Source organism: Sturnira hondurensis, unplaced genomic scaffold (genome assembly GCF_014824575.4).
Source record: "Sturnira hondurensis isolate 20B ecotype Veracruz unplaced genomic scaffold, ASM1482457v3 Scaffold0001538, whole genome shotgun sequence".
In the NCBI taxonomy this organism is placed as follows: Eukaryota; Metazoa; Chordata; class Mammalia; order Chiroptera; family Phyllostomidae; genus Sturnira; species Sturnira hondurensis.
The window spans coordinates 786771-806664 of record NW_028074169.1 but is presented as its reverse complement, the minus strand read 5'-3'; positions in this window follow the sequence as shown (position 1 = coordinate 806664).

Below are 19894 nucleotides of genomic sequence, written 5' to 3'. Positions count from 1 at the left end.
CTTTTCACCCCATTCTACCAAGCTCATATTCTGCAGAAATGTCAGCTGCCTGAGGCCATTGTGTAGACTTTCTTAAAGGGTTCTTGAAGAGGTATGGGCAGAATCAGGATTTCAGAGATTAAGATGTTTGGTTCTTGGGTGGGAGACATTCCTGCCTCTCACCTAAACACAGGACTAGTATGCTCTCCCCATGGGAAATCTACTAGCTCTAGTGAATTCCCAGTGATTTCTAGTGGCCCCACCTTGCCAAGTCTGTCCCCTGAAGAACTGTCAGCTTGCTGTTACTAGCTTGGGTCCATGGAGTAGACTTTTGGGGAAGTCCAGTAAGAACCAAAGTAGGGGGTCATATTTTCCTCACACACTGAGTGGCTTCACCATTCCTGTACATAGAACTCCCTTCACAGAGCCAAATCATGGTTTGTTTAGAATGGATGAATTTCACTGGCCTCACCTTGAGATTCACTGAGACCTGTCTCATCACAAAAGACTGCAGGCATGCAGCAGATGGCAGCTGGCCTTGGTGTACCATGGAACATTGCTAAGTGGCCCGTGTCCTAACAGTGATACCAATTTTAAATCTGTATCACTCTGGTGAACAACACTAACCCCTGCCCTGTGACTCACTGAGAACCTACCTTACACAACTCATGTACAATGAGAGGCTCTTTCAGTGACTGAGTCTAGAGCCATCTGACAGACAGAAGTAGATCATAGGGCACTTTGAGCCTTTTGCTGACCAAGCCCCCAAGCTTGGGTCTAGTGACAGTCTGCCTTGGTACACAGCTTAACCTCTCCATGAAGAACTGAGCCCCACAGAGCAGCCACAAACTGTGAATTAATTTGAGCTTCAAACAAGTAGCCCAGGGCTGGACACAGGAAAAGCCTGACACTGACCTGAACTAGCATTCTTCCCAAGAGGCTTCAGAATCAATACACTTGGTGGTAGGCTTTAGACCACATCAGAACTTGCCTCAGTTAGCTCCATAAGCGGCACACCCAAATGAAGATCTCAACAGACACCTAAGCCTGCTTGGGAAAATTCTTCTTGTTGGGGTCAGCTTCCACAAAACAGTTTGTACACTGTTGTCAAGATCAATCTTCACAGCCAGTAATCCTGAGGGTTAATCTCACTCAAATATGGGCCAGCAGCAATCAAGACATATACACCAGGAGGGCTCACATAACTCAAACAAGAGACATTCCTGTAGCATCTAGCTCAGGTGACCAGAGAGAGTATGACACTAAGACCTAGAAGACACCTACCACATAAAGCCAACATAGGAAGCCAAAATAGGGAGACAAAGAAATATGCCACAGCATGGGCAGAAGGAATATGCCAGGGCAAGAGAAGACAGTTACATACAATGACATTTATGTAAGACTGTCAGCTAATTTCTCAATAGAAACTTTTCAACTTATAAGGCACTGGCATAAAATATTAAAAGGGATAAAGAGCTTTTTGAGTCAGGCTGCTCCTTTATGATGGATCTGCTTTCATATGCTGACCATTCAGATTTCTAAATCTGCAAGGCTAAGGACCAGACTGTAGACCTAAACATTCCTGAAGTTCTTGGAGAGCCGAGCTGCCATTTCCCTGGGGGTGTTAGGAGCATTACCTTTTTACCTTTTGGAATTTCCACCTACTACCTGTCTAATGTCACTTTCGTAAATACTTTTCATTCCATCTTCGCAACCCTCTGAGAATGATGGTTGTAATCTCATTTTTTGATGGCTACAGAACAAAGGTCAGAAAAGAGAAGTCAATGGACCAAGGTTACTTAACCAGTGGGTTGCAGAGAAAGGTCTTGAAGTCAGGTCTTCTGACTAAAATAGTGTTATTAGTAGCAGTAGTTTAAATGTATTAAGAAATGAATATGGAGAAAATGGTGGTGGAGTAGGACAGAGCAACTCCAGTTCTTGTACCCCTGGGAGAAAATCCTGGCAGATCTAATGAGGAACAGCACAATCAATTCCCCAAACAACAATTTCCCAGCATTTGTGAAAATAACAGACCAGAGATAGAGACAGACCAGACAGCTACAGGTCAGTGGGGTCTCAGGGACCTGAGTAAGGACAAAGGCGCTAGACTGGCAGGCCTTGGCTGGTGCATAACAGCCTCAGAGCCGCTGCTGCCGCAGTGGTGGGGGCCCAGAGGCTTCTCTCTGTGCCCAGCCACAGGGGCATCTGCCACGGAGGACTCATTGGGAGCCCGGCACCCCAGAGTAAAGTCAAAAGCAGCAGAAGTGGGACCAGCAGCCCTTGGCTGATGCCTAGTGGGCTCAGAGCCCCCGCTGCCACCACGGTCAGGGTCCAGAGGCTTGCATCTACACCTGGTGACAGGGGTGTCTGCCACAGAGGACTCATCAGGAGCCCGGCATCTGGTGGAGCCTTGGGCTGGCTGCGGGGTCCTTGGAAGAGAGCTGACTCCCTCCCTCCCCATCTAGGCAGGGCTGGGCAGCACTGGCTAGAGACCTGTCTGCCTAGGTTTGCAGGGAGGGTGGCAAGAACAGGGGGCTGTGTTCAGTTGCAATCAATGTGGTTGCCAGCCCGCCAGCCCAGGAGATCTGAGAGAAGCAAGTCCTAACCAGTCAGGTTGGGGATTGGGCTGGGCTGAGAGGCAGGCTTTCTGCAGAAGTTTTTATTGGAAAGTGGACTGAGGTGTTCTCCTGTGAAGGGAGTTTGCCTTGTTTCTCGCCCAGCCAAGGACAGGGAAGGACAAGTACCAGATCCCATGAGACCCAGGCAGCTTGTTGGGTGGGCAGGTGCCCACACCCCAGTATGATAGCCTGGCTGAAGCACAGGTGTGCGCCTGCACCTAAAACTCAGCCCACAGAGGGGTCCTGCTGAAACCAGAAAAACTGGATTGGACAGTTTGAAACCAACCAGGGAGGGTGTGTTTTTTTTTTACTTTTTTAAAACTGTTTTTTTTCAGTAATCCTATGTATTTTTTTAATTTTATTATTGCTTTATCTTTAAATACTTTGTTCCTGTCCTTTATTTTTTTCTGTTTTAGTCCTTCCTTTCATCCCAAATTTATTGCTCTTTCCTCCCTTCTCCTGCCCTTTTTTATGTTTGTTTGTTTGTTTGTTTGTTTGTTTCTTGTTTTCTGTACCATTGTAAATACACCACAACACATCTCTCAAGTCTTAGCTCACTTTACAGGTTCCTGAATTCTATTACTGTAGTGATTAACTCTACTTGCTCACATGCTATACCTAGTTACTATTCTTTACTCTCATCTTACCTCAAAATCTGACCACCCACAAACTCACTGCTTTCTAGATACAACTCACAAGCCTTCCTTCCCCAACAAGAGACTTGTCTTTGATCCATCCTTTCTTAAAAATGGAAACTTGGGTTGAAGATTACAGGTAACACTATATAGAGCCTAAAGACCGTCTATCTCTTCTCTCCCAGCTGTGACCCTTAATATCATAAAGTACTCTCCTGCTGTCATAAACCATTTTGCCTCCCCCTCCAACTGATCACACACACACAAAGAAAAAAGTAGGTGGAAGCGGAGAACATCAAGATACCTGCAGGAGACTGCACCACTGAATTTCACAGGTATTCTACCACAGAAGTTCACACCATAAACCAAGGGAGTCAGAACAGATCACTTTAAGAAGCTGAGGCTAACAAGAAGAGTCTCACAAACAATGGGAAAACAAAGAAACAAGGCCCAAATGAAAGAAAAAGTGGAAGTCTCAGAAAGATGTTAGATGAAAGAGATGCAAGTCACCTATCAGATATTGAATTCAAAGCATTGGTTGTCAGGAAATTCAAAGACCTCACAATGAGATACCAGAAACTAGAGAGGAGCTACAAGGAACTCTTGGCAAACTATATCAACATGAAAAAGGAAATAGAAACTATCAGCAAAGGACAAGAGGAAATGAAGAATACAATTTGTGAACTGAAGAACACAATAGAAGGAATGAAAAGCAGGATAGATAAGGCAGAAGATTGAATCAATGAGTTGGAGGACACAGTAGAAACAATCCCTCAGAAAGGGCAAGAAAAGGAAAAGAGGCTTAAAAAGAACGAAGTGGGATTAAGAGAAATTCAAGACAATATGAAACGTAATAATATCCAAATAATAGGAATACCAGAAGACGAAGGAGAAGAACAAGGGATAGAAAACCTATTTGAAAGAATAATGATGAAAAATTTCCCTAATTTGATGAGAGAAAAAGCCACACTAATCCAGGAATCACAGAGACTCACAATCAAGAGGAACCCAAAGAGGCCCACTTCAAGACACATCATCATTAAAATGGCAAAATTCCAAGAAAAAGAGAATCTTAAAGGCAGCAAGGGAGAAAAGGGAAGTAACATACAAGGGAGCGCCAATAAGGCTGGCTACTGACTTCTCAGTTGAAACACTCCAAGCAAGAAGAGAATGGCAAGAAATTTTTCAAGTAATGAAAACCAGAGGCCTACAACCAAGGCTGCATTACCTAGCAAGGCTCTCAATCAAGATAGAAGGCCAAATAAAGAGCTTCCAAGAGAAAAGAAGTCTAAAAGAATATACCTCCACCAAACCAGTTCCACAAGGAATACTAAAAGGACTACTTTAAGGAAAGGAAGGAAAAGAGAGAGACAGAGAGGAACTCAGTACAAAAATGGCAATAAATTAGTACCTATAGATAATAACGTTAAATGTAAATGGATTAAATATTCCAATCAAACGATATACAATAGCTGAATGCAAAAGAAAGTATGACCAAGTACTGGCTGGCATACCTCAGTGGATTAGGCGAAGGCCTGTGACCCAGAGGATCACGGCTGAATTCCCAGTCAGGGCACATGCCTGGGTTGCAGGCTCATTCTCAGCAGGGGACTCATGAGTGCAACCATACATTGATATTTCTCTCCCTCTCTCCTTCCCTTCCTGTATAAAGATAAATAATTTTTTTTTTAAAAAAAAGAAAGTATGACCCACACATATGCTGCCTACAGGAGCCCCACCTCAGGACAAAAGACCATCACAGACTAAAAGTGAAAGTCTGGAAACAAATTTTTCAAGCAAACGGACAAGAAAAAAAAAACAGGGTAACAATTCTAATATCAGACAAAAAAGACTTCAAAAAAGGGGCCATAAAAAGAGACCCAGAAGATCACTTCATAATACTCAAGAGAAGAATCCACCAAGAACACATTAACATCATAAATATGCATGCACTCAACATCGGAGCATCCACATATATAAGACAAATCTTAGAGGACTTCAAGAAAAATAATGACAGCAACCCAATTATAGTGGGGATTTTAACACCTCACTGTCAAAATACACATATCTTCCAAACAAAATATCAACAAAGATATAGTGGCATTAAACAACACCCCAGATGAAATGGCCTTCACTAATATATATATAAAGCCCTTCATCAAAAAAAGAAGCTTAGTATGCATTATTTACAAATGCACATGGAACATTTTCAAAGATAGACCACATGATAGTACACAAAACGAGCCTCAACAAATTCAAGAAAATTGAAATCATACCAAGCATCTTCTCTGACTACAAGGTACTGAAATTAGAAACCAACCCTAAGGGAAAAAAAGCCAAAACACCCAAAATCATGGAGACTGAATGGTATGCTATTAAACAATGAATGGGTCAAGAATGAAATTAGAGAAGAAATCAAAAAGTTTCTGGAAACAATTGAAAATGAACTCAAAACAACCCAAAACTTATGGGACACGGCCAAGGCAGTCCTGAGAGGGAAGTTCATAGCAATACAAGCTCACCTAAAGAATATAGAAAAATTTCAAACAAACAACCTAACCTGACTCCTGCAAGAACTTGAAGAAGAACAACAAAGACAGCCCAGAGCAAGGAGAAGGAAGAAAATAACTAAGATCAGAGCAGAATTAAATGACATAGAGACTAAAAGCACAATTCTAACGATCAGTGAATCCAAGAGTTGTTTTTTTTTGAAAAGATAAAGGAAATAGACAACCCTTAAGTAGGCTCATTAAGAAAAGAAGAGAGAGGAAACAAATAAACAGAATAAGAAATGAAAGAGGAGAAATTACAATTGATATCACAGAAATAGAAGGCATTGTAAGAAGTTAATATGCAGAACTGTATGCCAAGAAATTTGAAAACCTAGGTGAAATGGACATATTTCTAGAAAAAACATAATCTTCCAAAACTCAATGAAGTAGAAAGCCTGAACAGACCAATAACAGCAGATGAAATTCAAGCAGTAATCAAAAAACTCCCATCACACAAAAGCCCTGGACCAGATGGTTTCACAGGAGAATTCTAGAAAGCATTTAAGGAGGAGATAACCCCTATTCTTCACAGACTATTCCAAAAAATCCAAAATGATGGGAAACTCCCAAACTCTTTTTATGGAGCCAGCATCATCCTAATTCCAAAACGAGAGAGAGACACAAAAAAGAAAGAAAACTTCAGGCCAATATCGCTGATGCACATATACGCTAAAATCCTCAATAAAATATTGGCAAAATCGCATCCAAAAATACATCAAAAAAGATCATACACCACGACCAAGTGGGATTCATCCCAGGGATGCATTAATGGTTCAATATCCACAAATCAGTAAATGTAATACACCATATAAACAAAAGCAAAGACAAAAACCACATGGTCATATCAATAGATGCAGAAAAATCTCTTGATAAGGTACAATACCATTTATGATAAAGGTACTCAGCAAAGTGGGAATAGAGGGAGCATTCCTCAATATAATAAAGGCCATATATGAAAGACCTACAGCCAACATCATACTGAATGGGCAAAAACTAAAAGCTTTTCCAATAAGATCAGGAACAAGACAAGGTTGTCCACTTTCACCACTTCTATTCAATATAGTATCGGAAGTTTTAGCCTCAGCGATCAGGCAAGAAAAGGAAATAAAAGGCATCCAAATAGGAAAGGAGGAAACAAAACTGGCATTGTTTGCAGATGACATGAGAGTGTACATGGAAAATCCTATAGCATCTACTAAAAAACTGCTTGAACTAATAAATGAATTTGGCAAAACAGTGTGTCACAAAGTCAATATCCAGAAATCAAAGGCATTTTTGTATACTAACAATGAATAAGCAGAAGCAGAAATCAAAAAAAAAAATCTCATTCAATATAGCAAAAACAAAAATAAAATATCTGGGAATAAATCTAACTAAGGAGGTTAAAGACCTGTATGCAGAAAACTATACAACACTTAAGAAAGAAATCAAGGAAGACACAAACAAATGGAAACATATACCATGTTCATGGATTGGAAGAACTGACATCATCAAAATATCCATACTACCCAAAGCAATTTACAGATTCAGTGCAATACCTATTAAAGTACCAATAGCATATTTTACAGACATAGGACAAACACTTAAAAATTGTATATGGAACCATAAATTACCCTGAACAGCAGCCACAATTTTGAGAAAGAAGAACAAAGTAGGAGGGATCACAATACCTGATATCAAACTGTATTACAAGGCCACTGTAATCAAAACAGCCTGATATTGGCATAAAAACAGGCACATAGACCAATGGAACAGAACAGAGAGCCCAGAAATAAACCCAGCTCTCTAAAGTCAATTAATATTTGACAATGGGGGAAGTAACATAAATGGGGTAATGATAGCCTTTTCAACAAATGGTGTTGGGAGAACTGGACAGCTACATGCAAAAAAAATGAAACTTGAGCACCAACTTACACCATACACAAAAATAAATTCAAGGTGGATAAGACACTTAAATATAAGCTTTGACACCATTCAGGAGAACACTGGCAGGAAAATATCAGATATTTCATGCAGTATCATTTTTACTGATATGTCCCCTAGAGCCAGAAATATAAAGGAAAGAATAAATAAATGGAACCTCATCAAAATAAAAAGCTTCTGCATGGCTAAAGAAAACAATATTTAGATAAAAAGATAAGCAACTGTTTGGGAAAACATATTTGTCAATGATACCTCAGACAAAGGTTTAATCTCCAACATATACAAAGAACTCACACGACTTCACTCTAAGAAGACAACTAACCCAATTAAAAAATGGGGAAAGGAGTTGAACAGACACTTCTCCAAGGAGGACATACAGAGGATCCAGAGACACATGAAGAGATGCTCAATATCGCTAGCTGTCAGAGAGATGCAAATTAAAACCAAAATGATATACCACTTTACACCCATGAGAATGGCTATCATAAACAAAGCAATAAACAACAAATGTTGGAGAGGGTGTGGGGAATACGAAACTCTAGTCCACTGTTGGTGGGATTGCAGACTGGTACAACCATTATGGAAAACAGTATGGAATTTTCACAGAAAACTAAAATTGGACTTGCCTTTTGTCCCAGAAATTCCACTGCTGGGATTGTATCCTAAGAACCCTAAAACACCAATCCCAAAGAACATATGCACCCCAACTTTCATAGCAGCACAATTTACAGTAGCCAAGAGTTAGAAGCAACCTAGGTGCCTATCTGTAAAGGAATGGATTAAAAAACTCTGTTACATATACACAGTGGAATTCTATGTAGCAGAAAAAGAAGGAGCTCCTACCTTTTGCAACAGAGTAAATGGAACTGGAAAGCATTATGCTGAGTGAAATCAGCCAGGTGTTTAAGGACAAATACTACACGATCTCACCTTTAACAGGAAGCTAAACAACAAAACAAACAAGTAAGCTAAATATAACCAAAGACACTGAAATAGAGAACAGGCTGACAGTGACCAGAGGGGAGAGGGGATGGAATTTCAGTGGAAATAGGGGAGGGATTTAAAGGAACAAATGTGAAGGATACATGGACAACAACTAAGAAGGGTGGAAATGGGAGGGAGGAAGGAGCACAGGGTGGTTGTGGAATGGGTTGGAAGTAATAGGAAACTGTACTTGAAAAGTAATTAAATAAATTTTAAAAAAGGAAAAGAAATGATAAAGTGCAAGGACTTAAAACCAAGACTAGCCTACCCAGCAAGGTATTATTTAAAATTGAGGGAGAAATAACAACCTTTGCAGAAAAGAACAAGCCAAAGGAGTATATTACCACCACATCAATATTATAATAAATGTTAAGGGGACTTTTTTTAAGAGGAGAAATAAAATAGGAACCTATGGCTTTAATTATGTATCTATCAATAATCACTTTTAATTTAAATTTATTAAATGTACCAATAAATAGATGTTGGGTAGTTGAATGAAACATCCAGTAAAGATACATGGAGAAAACCAAAGGCAGGTAGGATCAAGAGTGGGACCTGGGTTATGGCTTCGGTGGGGTTGGGGGAGTGGTGGGGGGAAAATAGAGACAACTGTACTTGAAAAGCACTTTAAAAAAACAGGTTTCAGATGCTGCCTACAAGAGACCCATCTCAAATTGAAAAACACACACAGAGTCAAAGTAAAGTGATGGAAATCATATTTGATGTAAATGGAAAGAAAAAGCTGTGGTAACAATACTTAGATCAGACAAAAGAGACTTTAAAACAAAGGGTATAATAAGAGACAAAAATAAATTAAATAATTATAAAGTGGTCGTTACAATAAAAGAATATAACTCTTGTAAACATTTATGCACCCAACATATAAGCATCTAAATATGTGAGGCAAATTTTAATGGATATAAAGGGAGAGAAAGGTAGTAATATCCTCACCGTAGAACACTGTAACATCCTATTGATACCAAAGAATAAACCTTCCGCAAAGAACGTCAACAAGGAAACAGTGGTCTAGTGACTCAGTAGACCAGATTGATTTAATATATTTTCAGAGAATTTCACCTCAAAATATTATAAAATTAATATTTTAGTGTACATAAATACATTTTCTCAGATAATATGTCAGGACATAAAACAATTCTTAATAAATTTAAGAAGATTGAAATCATATCAAGTATCTTCTTTGACTACAGTGATATAAAATTAGAAATCAGTTACAAGAAAATAACTGAAATATATACAAACAGATGGAATCTAATTAGTATGTTACTAAAAAATCAGTGGGTTAACAGTGAAATCAAGGAGGAAATCAAAAGATACCTTGAGACAAATGAAAAAAGAAAACAATAAACCACAATCAATGGGACACACAAAAAAGCAATTTTAAGAGGAAAAGTTATTGCATTACGGGACTACCTCAAGAAACAAGAAACATTTTTTTAAAAAATCTTATACCTAAAGGAACTGGAAAAAGAGCAACAAACAAAGTCCAAAGTGGGGAGCATGAATGATATAATCAAAATCAGAGTGGAAATAAGTGAGAGTTTTAAAAACTACAAAAGATCAATGAAACTAAGACCTGGTTCTTTAAAAGGATAAGGTAAATTGACAAGTGTTTTACCAGACTTGAGAGAGAGAGAGAATCCAAATAAATAAAATTAAAAATAAAAGAGAAGTAACAACTGGCACCACAGAAATACAAAAATATAAATAAATAAAACCTGATCAACAAACAAATAAGCAAGCAAAATATAACCAGAGACACTGAAATTAATAACAATCTGACAGTAGCCAGAGGTGAGGTGGGAAGGGATAATGGGGGGAAAAGGAGGAAGAGTTTTCAGGAACATTATAAAGGACACATGAACAAAAAAAAAGGAAGGTAGGATCAAGGGTGGGAAGTGAAGATGGCTGTGGTGGGGGAAGTGGTGGGGAGAAATGGAGACAACTATACTTGAACAATAACAAAAAAAGTTTCAAAAGTCAAAATAAATAAATGTGAAAAAAATTAAAAAAATACAGGTAGTCCAAAAAATGTCCAGTCATTGTTAATACAATGAGAAACGTTTGCATGACATCAATGTAACCTGGAAGCCAAGCAGAGTGGTTTGGAATGTGCATGTGTGAATAATGATGACTTCACTGTACCAGTCAGTGGGGGTGGTAGACACAGTTGAGTCAGCACGTGTACATTGATTGTGACATTCAAAATGACTGAGAAAGTAGAGCAAAAACTGCATCAGATTTTGTGTTAAGTTTGAACATTTCTCCACGGAAACCTTTTGGATGATTCAGAAGGCCACAGCTATGGGCAACTGGTGATTGGCAGCTTCATCACAACAACATGCCTGTGCATGTATAGTGTCCCATTCAGTTTTTGGTGAAATGTCAAATCACTCAGATGACTCAGCACCCTACAGCCCAGATTTGGCACCCTGTGATTTGGCACTCTGGCTTTTCCAAAAACTAAAATAACTTTTGAAAGGGAAGAGATTTCAGACCATCAATGAGATTCAGGAAAATATGATGGGGCTCCTGATGGTGATTGGGAGAATTGTGTAAGGTCCCAAGGTGCCTACTTTGAAAGTGACTGAGGCACCATTGTCCCATGTACAATATTTCTTGTATCTTTCGTCTTCTTCAATAAGTGTCTATATTTTTCATATGACATGGCTAGATACCTTCTGGACAGACCTTATATTACAAACAATTATATGCCAAAGAAGTTGAAGAATCTGGAAGAAATAAATTAATTCGTAGAAACCTATGCTCTTTAAAAACTGAATCAAGAAGAAATAGAAAATCTGGACAAATTACAATTAGCCAATTGAGTCAGTAATAAAAAACAAACAAACAAATAAACAAACCTCGCAGAAAACAATTTCCTGGATCAATGGCTGCATGTACCTGTTCAATTTTCCCAATATTATTTATTAAATACCCTGTCCTTACCCATTATATTTTCTTTCCTTTACTGACAAATATTAATTGAGCATATAAATGTGGAATTATTTCAGATATCTCTACTTAGTTCCATGGATCCATTTGTCTTTTTTATACCAGTTTCATGGTGTTTTCATTGATATGGCCTTGCAGTATAGTTTGATATAAGTTAGCACCAGATACCACTTTTATGTTCTTTTTCAAGTTTGCTGTACATATTTGGAATCTTAAATGGTTTAATAGAATTTTTTTTTATTATTTGTGCTAGTTCTGTGGAATGCACCATTGGTATTTTGATAGGAATTGTGTTAAATCTGTAGAATACTCTGGGTAGTATGGACATTTTAATGATGTCAATGCTTCCTATTCATAAGCACAATATATGTGTCCATTAATTTGTATTTTTTAAGTTTCTTTCTTTAGTATCTTATAAATTTCTGAATACAAGGCATTAAATATATTCCTATGTATATTTTATGCAATTGTAAATGGGATTGTTTTTCTTAGTTTCCCTTTCCAGTAATTTATTGCTGGTGTATGAAAATGCAACCAATATTTGAATGTAGCAGTAAAAAAATTCTGACATTTCTCTCAGCAATATATTTGATATTATTTCCTCAAGCAAGATAAATAAAAGTAAAATATGAAGAAATAAAAGTACATTAAACTTAAAAAAATGCACAGCAAAGGAAACCATCAACAAAACAAGAAGACAATTTACTGAATGGCAGAAGATATCAGTCAATAATACAACTGATAATGGGTAATATCCAAAATTTATAAAGAATTCATATATTTCTTCATAAAAACAAGCAATCTTACTAAAAATGAGTGGATAACCTGAATAAACAGTTCTTCAAAAGGACACACAAATGTCTGGTAAACATATGAAATGATGTCAACCACTAATCACCAAAAAATGCAAATTAAGACCATAATCATATATCACCTTACACCTATCAAAATTGCTGTCATCAAAAAATAAGTATTGTCAAGCATGTTGAGGAAATGGAACCATGGTATGCTTTTGGTGGCAATATAGACTTGTGCAGCCACTACAGAAAACAGTATAGCCTCTGCAGAAAACAATATAAAGTGTCTCCCCAAAATTAAAAATAGAACTTCATTATGACCCACCAATTCCCCTTGTAGGTATATGGAGTCTTTCCAGAAAAAGCCCAGCCATTGTTAGTATAATGAGAACAGTTTGCACAATTGTAGGGAACCACTTCACATGGTGTGAAATTATAGCTCAGCCTCCACATGGAAAACCAGTGGAGCAAGTGGGGAGCAAGTGGCACACAGAACCAGACCCATGGAGAAGTTTTCCCATGGGGAATCAGGACTGCATTGTATCTAGACTGCTATGAGACTTGCTTTTTCTAAAACTCCCTCACCCTGAATTGAAGCAAAAAGTGCTTACTATAACTTCCTAAAGTCTGTGCTAAACTTCACGAGGATGAAATGTGTCAAGTTCAACCACTTTTCCCCTCTGCAGCATCCTTCTCTTTGAAGTACTTAGCAACATTCATTCCTTTGTTGAAAGATAAGAATGTTTTTTATCTGTAAAAGGTAATTCCTGGAGTGAATGTGTACATAGTAAATGAGGACAATTGTAGGGGCAACTTTGCCCACAAGTCCCCCTGTCCACTACGGATGAAAATAAAACTGCCACAACACAATCTGCTTGGGGAGAAGAGGTGGTCAATTTCTCAAAGGAGAAAGACCAAGAGCCCCTTCCTCAAGGGCTTTTATTAGGTTTGTAACACACAGGAATACAGGTAAAGCTCATCAATCAATGTCAGGTCACAAGGATCAAATAATATATAACATTTCAAAGAGATCTGAGGGCTTAATCTAAGTCAGTGTCTGTCATGTAAGGGGGTTGCAAAAACTTTTGGAGACATACTTACTTCCTGCTCAGACCCTTATCATATGAATAAAAGCACTTTTAGGCTTCATAGGACTTTACGAATTCTTTCTTATGCCTATCACCAGCCAGCAAAGGGCTGCCCCACCCTCCCCATCATAGATTTTTAGGCTTCAGTGGATTAGAGCGAGAAAGCCCTTTGCCCAGACAGAAATGGGGACTCAGGCTATGTCAGAATAGCTAGGGGGGTGAGGGTCCATCACTCCCTCTTTGCTGCAGCCCCCTGAGTCCTTCCTTGAGGGCCTCCTAAGTGATTGTGTCTGGCTTAGGTTGCCCCCCTCTGAGGGGTCTTACCCATCATTGACTAACCAACCAAGCATTAGGGACCAGAGATGGATGAAGCAGAAGCAGCATTCCTGCCAGGGAGATATCTTTGTCTCCTTAGTGGCTCACAGTCCAAAGGTCGCTCACTCAGCCTTACCCATGGGGAACAGTTACAACTCCTGAAACCAGGCAGAGCAGTTCCCAATAGACTACCTTCCTTGTAATGTACCCAGGAAAACAATAAAAGCCTGTCCGGGTTGGGGTCAGGGCCCTCTCTCTCTGACTTAGAGAGCTGCTGTGCCATCCCTTTTTTTCCCACAGGATTCCTATAGTACATGTGTATTTGTTCACGAGCAGCCACAAAATACACAGATCCTGCTGGCCAGGATCTGCCACACACAACATCAATGTAACTTAGCAGTCTAGGAGAGTGAACTGGAATGTGCATGTGTGGCCAATGACTTTACTGTACATGATAAATGCCATTGAGTGAACATGTATACTGTGTGGCTGTCACATAAAAAAATGACTGAGTGAATAGAGCAACGAGCATGCATCAAATTTTGTGTAAAGTTTGAGCATTCCTCCAAGGAAAATATTCAGTAGATTCAGAAGGTGGCAGCTATGGGCAACTGATGACCGGCAGTTTTATCACATCTTGTGCAGAGATTTTTGGTGAAAAATTAATTCACCCAGGTGACTCAGATTCCCTGAAACTGAGATTTGGCACCCTGCAACTTTTGTCTTTTCCAAAAACTAAAATCATTTTTGAAAGGGAAGAGATTTCAGACCATCTTGAATCTCTGAAAAGAGGTTTCAGAGATTCAAGAAAATATGATGGCATGGCTAATGGCAATTGGGTGAATTGTATGAGGTTCCATGGGCCTACTTTAAGGGAGACTGAGGCATCATTGTCCTTGTACAATGTTTCTTGCATTTTTATTTTTCATATGTATGGCTGGAAACCTTCTGGGCAGACCTTGTTATTCAAAGAATGCCAAAACACTAACTCATAAGAATATATGCTCGCTATTTTTGTTGCAACATTATTTACAATAGCCAAGATACAGAAGCAACCCAAGAGCCCATCAATAGACTAGTGGATAAAAAACTAGTACATTTACACAGTGGAATATTACTTTGTCATTGAAAGAGAGAAATTTTACTATTAATGAGAGAGTGGGTTAAACTAGGGGTTTTTATGTAAGTCACATATTCAGTAAGAGAAAGACAAATACCATATTATTTTACTTATATATAAAATTTTAAGAAACAATATAAAGAAATAAACAAAACAGAAATAAACTAATAGATACAGAGAACAGAGTGATGTTTGCCAAGGGAGTAGGATTGGGAAACTAGGTTAAAAAGGTAAAGGGGATAAGAAATAAAAATTGGTAGTTACAAAAGAATCATTAAGATACAAAGTAAACCATAGGAAATATAGTCAATATACTGTAAAAACTATCTGTTAGGCAAGGTCGGTACTGGAGAGATCCAAGATAATACTTGGTAGAGTATATGGTTGTGTAAACACTATGCTGTATATCTGGAAGTAATTCAAGATAATATTTGGTGTTAATTATAATTAAAAATAAAATTGATTAAAAGAATGTGAAGCAATCATTTAAAAGCTCCCCAAAAAGAAACTCCCAGAACTAGACAGCTTCACAGGTGAATTCTACAAAGCTTAAGACAAAAAGTTTACCTATCCTTTTCAAACTATTCCAAAAATTTGAAGAAGAAAGAATAATTCTAAACTTATTTAATGAGGCCAGCATTTTCTTGATACCAAAACCAGAGAGAGACACCACAAAGAAAATGAATTAGATGCCAAAACCACTGATGAAATAGATGCCAAAATTCTCAGAAACATAGTAGCAAAATAAATTTAACAGTAGATTAAAAAAACTATGCATCACAATTAAGTATGATTTTACCAGAAATTCAAGGGTAATTCAATATTCATAAAACAATGAATGTGATTTGTCACATCACGAAAACCAAAGATAAAAAGCATATGATTATCTCAAAAGATGCAAAAATAATGTGACAAAATTCACCATCCATTTATAATAATAAAAATACCCTCTAAACAAGGCGGATATGAAAGGATTTTACCTCAATTTGGTAGAGGCTATATATGACAAGCCAATAGCTAACATCATATTCAGCGATGAAAAGCTAAGCTTTTCCTCTAAGCCCAGGAACAAGAAAAGAATGCCCACTTTTGACACCATTATTTAACAAATAATATTAGAAGTTCCTAGCTACTGCAATCAGGCAGAAAAAAAAAGAAATAAAAGGCATCCAAATAGTAAAGAAAATAAAATTGCCATAAAATTGCCACTATTAGCAGAATATATATATATATATATATATATATATATATATATATATATAGTATTATTACCCTATATAATAGGGTATGTGTGTGTGTGTATCTCCTAAATAATTCACCAAAAACTAATAGCATTAACAAAATCATTCAATAAGGTAGCAGGATACAAAATTAATATACATAAATATATCGCCTTCTTATATACTAATACTAAGCAATCAGAAGAAGAAAGAAGATAATCTTTTTCTTTAGTTATATGAACACAATTTATATGGAACAAAACAACCCTTAAAACCTTGGGTAGCTACAGCAATCTTGAGAAATAAGAACAAAGTTGGAGGCATCATGTGCTCTGATATCAAACTATATACTAATCATGGACATTTATGCTGTTTCTAGCACTTGGCTATTGTAAATAAAGCTGCTATAAAAATTGGGGTGCATACCTTCTTTTGAATTGGTGTTTCAGGATTCTTAGTGTATAATCCCAGCAGTGGAATCTAGCAGGGAGTGGCTAGAGAACTGAGTGGGTGAGAAAGTGTCTGGAGGATACGGCAGTCCCACATTTGCATTCAGATAACTGGGGAGGAACAACTGGGGAGTGAGACAGACCCCACCACCCAGAGTTCCAACATGAGAAAATAAAGCCTCAAAACCTCTGGCTGTAAAAACTGTGGGGGTTGTGGTGGTGTAACAAACTGCCAGCCTCACAGCAGAGTTCATTGGAGAGATTCACAGGGTCCTAGAATGTGTACAAACCCACCCTTATAGGAATCAGTACCAGGAAGGCCCAAGTTCCCTGTAGATAGTGCAGAAGTGAATGAAAGCAGGCTGAAAGCCAAGCACACGTCATTTCTCCCTCTTGGACCCCTCCACCACATATGGTGCCACAAATCTGGAACCTGGGTTGCCCCAACCTGGCAAATACCTAAGGCTCCATCCCTTACAACATAAGAGGCATGCTGAAACAAATTATATATATATAATTTCTCTCTATTCTCTCTTTTGGGATATATATATATCCCAAAAGAGAGAATAGATCAAAGCTCCAAAAATAAAACTAAGTAATGAAAAGTAGCAAACCTATCAAATGCATCGTACAAATCATGGGTAATCAGGATGCTCACAGAAATGGTTGAGTATAGTCACAAAATAAAGGAAAAAGTGAAGGCTATGCGGTGAAATAAAGAAAAATACACAGGGAACCAACAGTGAAGGGAAGGAAACCAAGAATCAAATAAACTATTTGGAGCAGAGGGAAGAAATAAACATTCAGCTGGAACAGAATGAAGAAAGAAGAATCCAAAACAATGAGGAGAGCCTTAGGAACCTCCAGGACAACTTTAAACATTCCAACATCTGAATCATATGGGTGCCAGAAGGAGAAGAGGAAGGTCAAGAATTGAAAACTTATTTGAACAAATAATGAAGGAGAACTTCCCCAAACTGGCAAAAGAAATAGACTTCTAGAACATCTAGGAAGCTCAGAGGGCTCCAAAGAAGTTGGACCCAAGGGAGCACACACCAAGGCACAGGATAATTACATCACCCAAGACTAAAGAATGAGAGAATCTTAAAAGCAACAAGAGGAGAGAAGACCATTACCTCCAAAGGAGTTCCCATAAGAACATCAGCTGATTTTTCAAAAGAAACATTGCAGGCAACAGGGGGCTGGAAAGAAGTATTTGAAGTCTTGCAAGGCAAGGGCCTGTATCCAAGATTACTCTATACAGCAAAGCTATCATTTAGAATGCAAGGGCAGATAAAGTGCTTCCCAGATAAGGTACAGTTAAAGGAATTCATCATCAGCAAGCTCTTATTATATGAAATATTAAAGGGACATATCTGAGAGCAAGAAGAAGATAAAAATAAGAACAATAAAATGACAACAAGCTCACAATTATCAACAACTGAACCTAAAAAAAAACAACAAAAATAAACTAAGCAAACAACTAGAACAGAAAGAGTTTCACAGAAATTGAGATCATATGGAGGGTTATCAGTGGGGCAGGGGAGAGGGAAGAATGGGGAAAAAGTTACAGGTAATAAGAAATGGTAGGTACAAAATAAAAAGGGGAAGGTTAAGAATAGTATAGGAAATGGAGAAGCCAAAGAACTTACATGTACAACCCATGGACATGAAATAAGGGAGGGGAATATTGATGAGAGGTCAGGGTGCAGGATGGAGGGAAATAAAGGGGAGAAAACATGGGTCACATATAATAGCATAAACAATAAAATGTATTTTTTTAAAAAAGGTAACCTACTCAGTGGATTGAGCATGGGACTGTGAACCAGAGTATCACGGTTCCATTCCCAGTCAGGGCACATGCCTGGGTTGCAGGCCAGTTCCCAGCAGGGGACACATGAGAGGCAACCATACATTGATATTTCTCTCCCTCTCTCCTTTCCTTCTCCTCTCAAAATAAATAAATAACATCTTTTAAAAAGGTAACCTACTAATTAGAAGAAAATATTTGCAAATGATATATCTCATAAAGGATTAATATCCAAAGTATATAGAAAACTCATATACTTCACACAGAAAAGAAACAATTTTTTAAAATTTATTTAATAATTTTTCAAGTACAGTTTTCTGTCTATTACTCCCATCCCAAACCACCCCCATGCTCCCCGCTCCCTCCCATTTCCACCCTTTTTAGTTGTTGTCCATGTATCCTTTATATTTGTTCCTCTAAATCCCTCCCCTATTTCCCCTGAAATTCCCTCCCCTCTCCCCTCTGGTCGCTGTAAAAAGAAACAATTCAATTGCAAAATGGACATGAAAAGACATTTCTCTAAAGAAGACATACAGATGATCAGCAGACATATAAAAATACTCAACATCACTAATCATCAGAAAAAATATAATTAAAACCACAAATAGATACCACCTCACACTATTTAGAATGCCTGTTATCAAAGTGCACAAATAGCATGTGTTTACAAGGATGTGAAGAACAGGGAACCCTCATTACTTGGTGGGACTGCAAACTGCTGCATCCCTTACAGAAAACTGTATTGAGATACCTCAAAAAATTAAAAATAGAGCATATGGTCCAGAAATTCAACTTCTGGGTATTTATTTTTTAAAAATGAGAACACTGATTCAAAAAATATGTGTACATCTATATTGATTTCAGGATTATTTATAATAGTCAACATACGGAAGCAACCTTGGTGTCTGTTGACAGATGAATGAGTGAGGGTGTGGTATGTATAAACAATGGAGTATTATGCAGCAATAAAATGAATGAAATCATGCTGTTTGCAAGAACATGGATTGATATAAAGGGTATTATGCTAAGTGAATAAGTAAGGTAAAGAAAGACAGACACTGTATGGTTTTGTTTATATGTGAATCTAAATACCAGACAAAATAAAACAAAAACAAATTCATAAAATCGGAGACCAGAGGGATGGTTATCTGAAGGGTAGGAGAGGGTGGATGTGTTTAAAATGGGAAGAGAAATTTAGTCAATAATATTGTGATAAGTTTACATGGTTACTTATAATTATTAGAATCAATAAGAGGATCACACTGTTAGATATAAAATATCAAATTACTGTATTGCACACCTGAAATTAATACAAGCAATATAATATCATGTACCAGCTATATGGAAATAAAATTGATTAAAAATTCTTTTATCCTTTTATTTTCTTCACTTTTTTGTCAAAGATTATTTGATTCTATCTGTGTGGGTTTA